This window comes from Rhinolophus sinicus, chromosome 13 (assembly GCF_057876585.1).
Source record: "Rhinolophus sinicus isolate RSI-liver-muscle chromosome 13, RSI-T2T, whole genome shotgun sequence".
NCBI lineage: Eukaryota > Metazoa > Chordata > Mammalia > Chiroptera > Rhinolophidae > Rhinolophus > Rhinolophus sinicus.
In genome coordinates this window covers 24,531,868-24,543,162 of record NC_142513.1, presented here as the reverse complement: position 1 = coordinate 24,543,162, position 11,295 = coordinate 24,531,868, and the positions used below count along the sequence as shown (strand labels likewise).

Genomic DNA, 11,295 nt, shown 5'->3' with positions numbered 1-11,295 from the left:
ACGTGGTATTTCTATACAATGGAATACCACTTGGCAATAAAAAGGAATGAACCATCGCTATGTGCTACGTCATGGATAAGCCTCGAAAACACTGTGAAGTGAGAGAAGCTAGACACAAAAGGCCACGTACTGTAGTATGATTCCATTTATACTGAATATCCAGAAAAGGCAAATCCAGAGAGACAAAAGGTAGATTCATGGTTGCCAGGGACTGGGAATGTGTGTTTCAGAGGGAATGAGAAGTGACTGCTAATGGGTATGGGTTTCTTTTTGAAGTGATAAAAATGTTCTGGAATTAGTGATGATGGTGGCACAACTGAATAAAAAACCACTGGCACGAACACTTCAAAAGGATGAACTATCTCAACAAAGTTGTGAAGAAAAACCAAACTTGTGGGTCGTCTGGGCGAGCACAAAGGTATCCACTGCAAGAAGCTTCATCCCCAGCGGGCGCTGGACAAAGCCTGGGCCTGGAATGCAGCTTGTTCACTCTCAGATTAGGCAGGAAGCCTGTCTTATCTTTTCCTGTAACACACATTCCAAAGTCCTGACTCTGTCCTCCTACTTTTATGTTTCCTCGGTTTACCAGGTCTTCTCAGAAAGGCCCGAGTGGTGGGTCCCATGTCAAACATCCACCCTTACCAGACTGGTGAGTTTTCCTGAGGCTGTGTGGTGCCAGGAGTCAGGGCTGTGTTCAGCCAACTCTGGGAGTCCTAAACCTGTCTGTTTGGGAAAAGGAAACTATGGACCCATTTGTTGAGAGCCCACTAAGTGCTGGGCTCAATACTAGGTTCGTATTTAACCTTCTGCTGCTCTGAAGGTAGCTATCACCACCTCCATTTCACGAGAAAGGAGATGTGCAGAGAGATGAAAGCACCTGTCCAGGGTCGGGTGGCAGAAGTTCCGTGCTTCTCAGGGCACCACTCACGCAGTGGCCTGGACTTCTCCAGGCTTTAGTTTTCTCGTCAGCAGAGGGGCTCGCACCACACCTACTCTGCAGGCCAGTGGAGGTATGGGAAGTGCCTGGCTTTTAGTTAAGTGCCAGTCCTCATTCCTCAGGGAACGCGCCAGGCACAGGGAGATGGGCTATATGCACTTTCTTCCCCACCGCCCAGACCCACCACTATGGCCTGGCTTAGAGCTCTCTTGTCTCCGGACGTGGGTGCTACCCCGCAGCCCAGAGTTGTTCCACCTTGCTCCTCTGAGCATGCACCTCTGGGCTTTTCTAGAACTCCCCCCTCCCCTTGTTGCTGTGGTTTGGAGCCCCTTCTGATCTCTACATTAAAAATACCTGAGGGCAGAACTTGCAGAAGCACAGTGTGGGGCTGAAGACTGAGATGTTTGGAGGAGAGGGCCATATAGGCTGAGGTCCTGGACTGCTGGGAAGGGCAGACCTGGTGGGGTGTGGATTCCTGCTCCCCAAGTGCAGGCTCCTCGCTTCTGAGTGCCTGTTCTCAGGTGTAGTGGGGTGGAAATACCAGTCGAAGGTCTCCAGGCAGTTTTCTCATCAAGCAGCCAAGTGTCCTCTTCTCTCATGCTGCTCATCCCCTGAGACCAGGGACAGGGGACAGGGAGTGTGGCATGGACTGGCCCCTCCTCCCTCCCAAACAGGTGGCAACAAAACCACAAACACTCATTTTCAAATCACATATGGCTTCTTTGACCCCGTCAAATAACTTTATTCACACAAACGTCCCTTAATTTACAAAGCCTCAGTCATTCATACACATTAGGGGGATCCACAGTGTTCAAGGAACTTAAATATAATGTATCATACCAACCCAAGTAAACCAAGTACAAAAAAATATTCATATAAAGTTGTTCACACATAGGTCCTAGATTACCAGCTTCTGTGCAAAAAAAAGAAAAGGAAAATAGATTAACTAGTATTTGAAACGAACTTTGTGCCTGGGTTAAAACCTCTCACACCCAAGTCAGCCCCACACGACAAATTATCACAACATACTCCCCTGCTGTAATGGAAAGAGGCCCCCAGGGCACGAAAGATGTCTTTAAAACGGCCCTAAATGAACCCCCTTCCTCATGTGGCCTCTCATGGAAAAAGACGCTCAGGCCTCCCTTCTGTTGCCCCCTGCAGTCTTAGGGGGGCTCCAGGCAACCAGTGGCAGTGAGGTCATCTCTCAGTGACGGCTGTGGATGCTTACGTTACGTTAGTCACACCTCCTACTTCCCTGTGCGGGCATCTCCCCAGACAGGAGCCTGGAGGGCAGGCTCAGAGATGGGCCTGTGTCATCCCAAAGGCTGTGCCTCAGCCCAGTGGGAGGATGGCTGAGGTAGTGTCTCTGGACCTCAGCCCCAAGCCCCTCGGCCTGAAGAGCTGAATAGTTCAAGCTTGGCTGTTGTCAGGTTGCCAGTTCCTAGGAGAGCCAGCAGCTGTCTGTCTGGGGGCCACCAGACAGACCTAGGAAGGGGAAAGGAGTCGTGGGAGACAGTAACACAAGACCCCACTAGAGTCAGAGCCACCAGTGCCCCAGATGGGGGGGTGGCACGAGCAGGACCAAGGGTGGGAGGCATGTTTGGTAGGCGGAATGGAAGCCCAGGTAGCATGGAACAAGGCCAGGGCAGTTAGGGTCCCCTCCTGAGGGGGTGGAAGCCCAACTCTTGCTTCTCCAAGCTTCCAAAACATACCACAAGGCTGAAACCCAGACATCCACCCATCCTAGTAAGATCTGTCTTTTAGGAAGGTAAACAGCCAGTAGCACAGAGAAAGAGGCCCACAATGCCAGCTCTTTTCCTTTTCATAGAAAAAGACTCAAGCAGAAATAATAATCTTATTGCTCCAAACACTGGTTCTCCAGGAGACAACTGACATGTCAAGGAGCTGAGAATCTTGAAGGAAGGGAATGAGGCGGGGACCGTCCAGGGGCAAGAAGGCTGAGGAGGGTGGCGAGTGGTCTTAGCACCGCAGGGTCAGGAAGCAGAGGGAGTGCAGGGCGTGTGCCCCTGCCCCTGGCATCTCTGCCTTCATTCACTCTGGGCCACCACTGGCAATGCCACAGAGGCTAGGCCCTGTCCAGAGGGGCGGTCTCCACCTAGTGTTGGGCACGTTTCTCCTCTGGCTGTAAACAGGTGATTTCTCAAGTAAACATTTAATACACTCCCTCGGAAAGGCAGCCACGAGTGACAAGCCACATCTGGGTGGGAGGACAGAATTCCCATCCTCTTGTCCCAATGCCTCTGGGATGAGAAGAGGCTGAGGCTGCAACCTTAGTTAGTCCCTGGTGCCCAGAAGGGGGTCAGATGGAGCCAGTCTGTGGTAACAGACTGTGGCATCTGCCTAGCTACAGGTAAGAGGCAGGGGCCTGCTGGGTAGTAAGAGGCAGAGAGTGCACCTGTCTGAAGCAGTTTTTCTGTCCTGGGCTACAGCTGCTAGTGAGTGCCCTGGTGGTGGGTGGGGAGACATGTGCCTGGCTGCAGCCCTCAGGAAGGGGTATGGGGGCAGGGAGGCAGGGAGGCAGCGGGAGGGTAAACCTTGTCGGGTGGATATCTGTGAATGCGAGAGTTTACGTGACAGACGGACAGACAGGGAGAAAAGAAGAACCACACTCCAAGAGAGCCGGGAGGTCTGGTCAGAGGAAGGCAATGGAATAAGGCACTATGATCTGTCTTGCTGGTTCCTCTCACTGAGGGGGAAACTGAGCTCAGACCCACAGGGCTGAGGCCCTGACCCTCCCTCCAACAGGCTACACTTTTCATAGATCCAAGGAGATGAGATTTAACTGCTATTTTAAGGTGAGGAAACTTCTAGAACTTGGGACAGGCCTAACCAACTTGGTGGTGCTGAGATGATGCACCACCAGGCTGCTGCCTGGCCTGAGACCCAGGTGGAGAAGGTGAGGAAGCTGATCATGGTGGGAAGAGGTGGCAAGTGGCTGGGAACGGCAACAGGAGCTACCCGGGCCTACTCCCAAGGCTGGATGGCTGCCTGGGCACAGCCAGCATTTGCTGAGGGCGGACTTCTACCTTCTACCTTGCTGCCTGGTGACTCGGGGACAAAGTGAAGAGAGCGGGGGAGGGAGAAGAGGGAGAGACAGGCACTTGGGGTTAACGAGCTAGTCCTCAGAAGCCAGGAAAGCAGGGCCCACCACCAAGCAGGGCGGGCTGGGAGTCCTGCAAGATTAGGGTGCGTAGAAGCTGCCCCTTCCAGGCCCACCTCACCCAAAACATAGGGACATCCTGTGGCCTACAGGGGATACTCTGGTGCCAAGACAAATAAATGGGGAGACTGCAGCTCCAAGACCTTATTCAGACAAAGAAAGCTAAGAGACCCGGGGAAGGCAGAAGAAAAAGAGAAGCAGAAGGTAGGTAACTTGCTAGGCTGGAGCCCTCACTAGGGACTTCAGAGCATGGGATGTGGCAGGCAGGGAGTGTTGGGGAGCGGAGTCTGGGGACTGTTTTTCCCATTTGCTCATGTACAGCGACAGCTGCCCCCAGGGAAGGCAGGGAGGGGGTGGGGCAGGAGTGTATACTGCCATTAGGGGATCCCACTCTCCCAACCTTGCAGCTCAGTACACACAGGAGGTCGTCTGAGGAGTCAGAAGAGACAAGAGACAGGCGATCACCAAGGATTTCAGCCAAGGAAGGGAAGGGCCTGGTTACCACCTGCAGCCCCGCCGGATCCTGCTAACCACAGCCAGCTGTCTGCCGAGGAGGAAGCAGCCTTGGTATCTGAGGGGCTTGAGAAAAGGCTGAAAGAATGGGAGCAAACGTATTGCCAAGTTTGCACTGATGTGGTGCTGGACTCTCCCAAACTCCCAGGGTCACAGGACCAGGACTGTTGCTGTGGGGGGAAAGCAAGCCCCCCCTTGGTCACACACCAACTTAAATGCCCTCCAGTTATCTTCCCTGTTGATCTTATGCTGGTTTAGAGAAAACAAAAAAACAAAAATAAACACAAGAATTTCTCCCCCTCCACAAAGACCCTTTCCTGCTTGGCTATCATGGGGTGAAAAGCCTACGGCGTTGTCAAAGTGGTGTCCAGGTGACAGGGACAGCACGGGAAGGGTTCCCCTGTCCTCGCATGGGGAGAACGCCAGGTTCAGAAGCCGGCGAGGAGGGAGGCTGTGAGCATCGTCGGATGGTGGAAGAACGGCCAGCTCCACTGGCAGACACTGGCGGTGGGGGCCATGGGCTCACAGCTGGGGAAGCTCGAAGGTGGCAAGCCCACGATGGGGCACCTAAAGGCCGCAGGGCTCTGCCCAGTCACCTCCCTACTCTCGGCAGGTCTGCCTTTTCCCCATCAGACACACGTACACTGAAGGTCGGCAACTAACAGTACGTCCCTGCGGTGAGGGAGACAGAGCTTGATACTGTCACCCTAAGTGACACCAGGGGACCCGACACATAGGACGCACCCTTCACTGAGAGGAGACAACAGTGGCATCCAGTCCAGGGCACCCTGTTCTTATGGCAATGGTCACAACTGGCTCCCAGGGACTCACGCAGTCTCTGTGACAACCTGGATGCTTGGTGGCTACATCTGGGAAGAAGAGCCAGTAGGTGATGGGTGCTGAGCTCACAGAGTGACAGAGGCCAGCTGGAGACCCGGCTGCGTCCCAGGCAGAGGTTTGGCACAACAGTTTTTTTCCTGGGGAACCTCCTCTGGGAGGACTATCACTAACAGAAAGGTAGGCTTGTGGACCTGGGTAGGCTGGTGCTCAACTGCCAGGAAGTGGGACATGGCTACTTTCCGTCCCTCCCCCCTCAGAGCTCTGGGGTATAAAGGGCAGTAGAGGGAACGAGTCCCACCACCTTAAGTCCTGGGTGGCCTGGGGCTTCCAACAGCTTAAAGAGAACACACCCACAGTTTAGAGCTTCTTTCTTGAGTTCTCCTGGCCAAGCCCTGGTCTTCCTCTTCCAGGTAGCTCTTCACCTCTGATCCTTCCCAAAGCCCCAGGGCTGGCCGGGAGCAGCCCCCCAGAGAGAGTCCAGCAGTGCCTGCGTCTGGTGGGGGGGCCCCGAGGCCTCCTTCTGTCTTCATGTTCCCGTTCCTGGAGAACTCCCCAAATTCTCCATGGAAAGGCAGGCCTTCTCTGGGGAAGTGGGGTGTTTATAAGCAGAACTGAGAAATGGGTAAAAGACAGGGAAAATAAAGGACAAAAACAAAATAGCTCCCTAACCCCTTACAAAAATTAGAAATGAAATTTATACATATGCTTTGTCCATATTGAATTTCTTTAAAGAAATGGGTGCCTGTCCATAGCACAGCTTCTGCTCTTTTGAAGTCTCAATTGTTTAAATTAAAAAAGAAAAAAAAAAAGAGGAAGACAAAAAAATAAAACAAAATAAAAAAAATTAAGCAAAACGAAAGAAGGGGGAAACCCAAACGAAAGCTTCACATTGCTGGAGGTCCAGCTGTCGGGAGATCGCCAACCGCCACGCCACCACCTGTACCCTCTGCCGTCCTCTGTGCGAGACTGATGAGACTGTGGGTCCCGAGGATCAACCTGGAAGATAGAAGGCAGGGAACGAGTGGACACTGGTCAGTGGGCTTGAGGTGCCTTGTCTCCAAGTTCCAGATCCCCACTAGGTGCCAGCACCCAACCCGGATGAAATCAGGATCTGTGAAGTGCTGGGGTCGAGGAGGTTTCTAAATACTTTATCTGGAGTAAATCCAGCTTCACTGGTTACCACCCCTCTGCCATAGACTTTCACATAAGGAAACGGAGGCACAGGTTAAGTAACGTGCCCAACCAAGGTCACATGGACTGAAGGGCAGACAGACCCTGGCTGGGAACCCAAGCACGCTGGCCCCAGCCACAAACCTGGTCATGAATCCCGGTCCCTTTCCAAAGGCTTCCTGTACTGTTAGGAAAAAAGCCACCGGATCCTAGCCGCCCATCCCTGCAGGCCCTGGCAGCCCCACTGCTTCTCATACTTCCGTCCCCACCCTCTCTGACTAACTGTGCTGTCCTGAAAGTTCAAAGCAACTCTCTCAAGTTTATTTATCTAGTGCTAGGTAGCCAGGCTTCTTCTGCAGTAGAGGGGCCAGACCCCACAGCCAGGGGCAGTGGTGGGGACAGAGCCACCGGCTCGGCCCGTCACTGTAGTGCACTGGTGTGGTTAGGAGCGAGGTTCTGGAGCCAGAGCCTGTGGGTCAACGGGCTCTGCCACCTGACTGTGGGCACATTTAAGTCCTCTGTTGCTTGGTCTTGTCACCTGTACCTAAATCACAGGTTCTCATGAGGAACAAGTGAATTAATACACGCAAAACATCGAAAAGTGCCGAGTCCTATTATGATATTATTACTTGGGAATTGCCTGGGTGCTGGGCCTCAGGAACAAGACAAACCACCCCGCCCTTCAGGGACCTGTTCTGGGGGAGGCCCAGACACAAGCCCCTGCAGAGATCAGCCGGGGGCCAGCCCTTACCGCAGCCCAGTTTTCCCAGTCTGGGCCTGACCAGAGCTAAGAACAGCCCTGTTCTAGGCGAGGCAGCATCCGGGGCAGCAGGGCCCCATCTGCATGCACGGAAGTCACCTCTGAGCTCCCAAGTGCTCGCTCTCACCCTGAACAACGGAGTCAGACCAGTCGTGCACCGTGTGCGTGCCCCCCAGTGGCTCTATAAGCTCTCTGCAGCGTGAGAGGGGCCCTCCCAGCCCCGCGCCCTCCCCACCATTACTTGCCACATGTGCAGTGTGACAACACTGGCCACTGTACTCAGGTCCTGGGGAGATGCCTGGCTAGTCCTCACAAGAGACAGTGGGGAACGGCGACGTTGGGCCATTTACTGCCTGTCAGCCTCAGTTTCCTCCTGAGATTGGGGGTGGGGCTCTAATAAATAAAAAGTACCTGGCCCACAGCAGGAACTCACATACTCTATGAGCCCATCCTCTCCAGCCATTTGTCCCCCCGAGAAGTGACGAATGTGTTAGATTTAAACAGGCCTGGTCCTCAGCCATTTAACCATTAACACTGCTTGTAGCTGGGTGAGGGTGCAGCGGACAGGACAGACACCCCATTGGAGGAGGGTCACAAAGCCTTTCGGGGAGCAATCTGGCAGTGTGTTTTCAGCGCTTCAGAAGTATTTTAACCTGTAGACCCTGTATAATTCCACTTCTGGAAATGTGGATGACCCGATAATCCTAAATATGAAAAGGGCTTTATGAATAAAGATGTTAATTGAAGTATATTTAAATTATGAGGCACCAACTCATAAATCCAAAATAAGAGACGTAAGCAAACAATCCATCCAATCGGTGATATTTACAGAGGAAATGAGAAGGCTGTGTGGCATTTGGAACATTACGGCAGAAGCATGTCCCTGGGTTAACTGTGAAAAAGCAGGCTACCAAGTTCTCTGGCATATAGTATGACCATAACTATGTAAAACACAAAAACCTCCAAGAATAGGAAAATCTGGCAAAAAATACATCTCAACATTGTACTTGTCGCGAGTGTTTTCTTCTCCCCCCACTTTTCCTCTGTATTTTTAGTACTGAGTACACATCACATTGTCACACTCTACTTTGCAATGAAAGAACAGCGTCCTCTAACCAACAAGAAAAGCTGGCAGTTCTGACAGAAAGATCCTTGGAATAGCGAGTGGTGCAAGAAACCAGACTCGGGCTCTTCCACACGCAGTGGACGTGGAGTTTCCCACACCTGTCAGACGAGAGGTGAGACTGTGATTCCCTCCTCTGCTGCACAGGTGAGGTGACCCAGCTTCTGTGTATAAAGTGAGGATGGATGATAAAGGCACTGGAAAAGTATTTGATCTGAAAAGAAAACACTGGATTTCCCAGGCCCAACCTTTTCCTCCACTGTTGGTTTCCCTGCCTATTCAGGGCTTTCAACAAAAAACCAAAAGTGGGTCTTGTGTCTCAGTTTTTGACTTGGAAAAATAAACTCATCATACGCATGTCCCGTGATGATCCAGCAGCCATCTCAAATCCAGCTTTCTTGTGCATACCTCTTGCCTTCTCCCCGTGCTTTCAGTAGACAAAGAAACCCGAAGATGGGGGCAAGGCAGGGCTTGGGGGGATTTCACCATCCAAGACATGCCTAAGTCCTTCTGAAATATGACAAGAATAGCCCAGAAAATTGTATGGTCATGTGTGATCTGCTGAGATAATATCTGGGACAGTTATGACCTTTTCAACACTGCTTTCCTCCTTCCTCTGGCAGGACCCCAGCTGACGACCTCCTCCTCAAAAGGATGACCAGCAGCAGGAATGTGGCCCAAGGCAGCTGAAAAGTGGCGTGGTCAAGGAGGCAGAGACCTTCAGAAACCACAGTCCCTTTTTACAAAATAGCCTGGTGGAGGGACCAGAGTGTGACCGCAGAAGGTCAAACCAATCACAGTACCATGTAAGAGTTCCCGACACACCAGCGTGTAATGATACCAGCGTGTAATGACCAGTCTGTAATCATGGGACTTGCCAGGAAGCTGGGCTGACATTTCCCACAGGCTCCTCAACCCTCCTTCCAGCTTTCGCACTGGTTCTGGCTCTGCTGGTAGGACACCTCAGGACAGCCCACAGGTCTGTCGGCTTCTCCCTTGTGGGCAGGGACAGGAAAATGAGAGGGTGCTCTCTTCTGTGGAGAGGACCTGGAGTTTGAATCCCTCTCCCGTCTCCCACTAGAGAAGGTACATCTTTTCCCAGGGAGCCAATGGCAACAACCTCACTGGAAGACAGTGGGGGCCCTTTCTATGGCCGAATGGCTCGGACCATACAGTTCTGGGTTGCAGACCCTCCCAGGCACTCAGTGGAACAGTAAATGATGTAGGTCCCAGCCCTGGCGGGTCCTCAAAATTCATCCTAGAGAGGGCATGCCTCAGCTCCCTGACTGCCCAGGCTGCGGCTTGACTGCTCTGTCAAGGCTTGCCGTGTCCCTTTCAGTGGAACCGCTACCTCTGACCAGAGCCCTCTGGAGGGCAAAGCCATACGCACATAATGAAAAATGGTGTGATAAACCTGCAGATGACATCTGTAGTGCACTCCATCTATCACCTCCCTCATCACCTCATCTTGTGAGGATACATTTGCCCTGTTTTGAGGAGGGAGCAGACGCAGAGAGATGGAGCAACTTAGAGCTGCTGAGCAGGAGAACCAGCACTTATGCAAACGTTCGCAGCCCCTGCACTGCCCCGAGTCTTTCCACTACGACAGCCTTCACCTGCTGCTTCCAGAGCTGCTCAGCCAGCGGCGCTCACAGCCTGCATCCGATGTGGTCTTGAGGGGAAAAGGTGTCGGTGATCTGGGAAGGTATGTTGGCACATTCTTCCCTTTCTTATTGCAGCTCTCGGACCACGTCCCCTCAACACCTCAGACCTCATTTCTCTGTCATTATCATAACATCAATGACTTGTCAAGCATTTCATGTGTGCCAGGTACGTTCTATCTTGGTAGAACACCTTCTGTGTGACAATTCAGGCAACTGTTAACTCGCCTGCACTGCTTTCCATTCACCGTGTCCCAAAATGGACCAAGTGTTTTACACCTACTGCCTCATTTCACCCGACAACCCCATGAGGTAGGAGCTGGTCACCCAGGTTTAGAGATGAGGCAACAAGCTCAGAGAGAAGAGCTGCACGGCTAAGACAAGGTAGAGAAAAGGGTTGGAACCTAGGTCTATCTTGCTCCCCACAGCCTGCTTTTAACGTGTTAAGTTTGTAATGTAAAATCCCCGCCTACAGAGACAAGAAGAGTTTCAGTGCAGTTTCTAACCTATTTAAGCCTTTCATTTATAAACAGATTCACTCAGCAAAAGGCTCACAGAAGGCTTGGCTTAGGTACCTCTGCACAGGTCTGGTGTCCAGAGCACAAAGGGGGGTGTGGTGTCAACCAGACAGTGAGGAGCCTTCTGGCAAAGTCTTCTGCCAGCCAAGCAGTTGTCTGGCCCGTTCAAGGAGACTGGGGAACCAAACAGCTCCCATTAAGGCCACTAGCAGTGTGGAGAACAGAGGCTGGGGAGAGCTGTGATGAGGGCAAGCCACGATGGGGCCGGGGACCGAATGGGCCAACATACAGAAAAGACAGGCATCTGGTTGGCGTGCTCATAGGCCAAAGCACAATATAAACTCAAACTGAGGTGTTACTGGGTGGTGGCCAAGAACTCACCCTTCCCTAAGTCCTCCCTGCAGTCCAACATGTCCTGTGTGGTGGTACTATCGCTGCAGCTAATGACACCTTTGAATATGCTAGACACTATGCAAGGCTTAATTTGCAAACAAATGACCATGTAGGAATTCTCTCCATTTTACAGATGAGCAAACTGAGGCTCAGGGATTAATTTTCAGCATGTCATGCTGTGGAGGCACAGTGGGAAGGT

General features: G+C 52.2%; 1 protein-coding gene across 1 annotated transcript in view; it reads right to left on the bottom strand.

Moving 5' to 3' along the window:
- Window positions 1-1,636: 1,636 nt before the first annotated feature.
- STK35 (serine/threonine kinase 35) overlaps window positions 1,637-11,295 on the bottom strand; it is a 42,672-nt gene continuing 33,013 nt past the window's right edge. The window contains exon 4 of the mRNA XM_019733781.3: window positions 1,637-6,467. The gene's annotated coding sequence lies outside the window, so the exon portion shown is untranslated. The remainder of the gene's footprint in view (window positions 6,468-11,295) is intronic.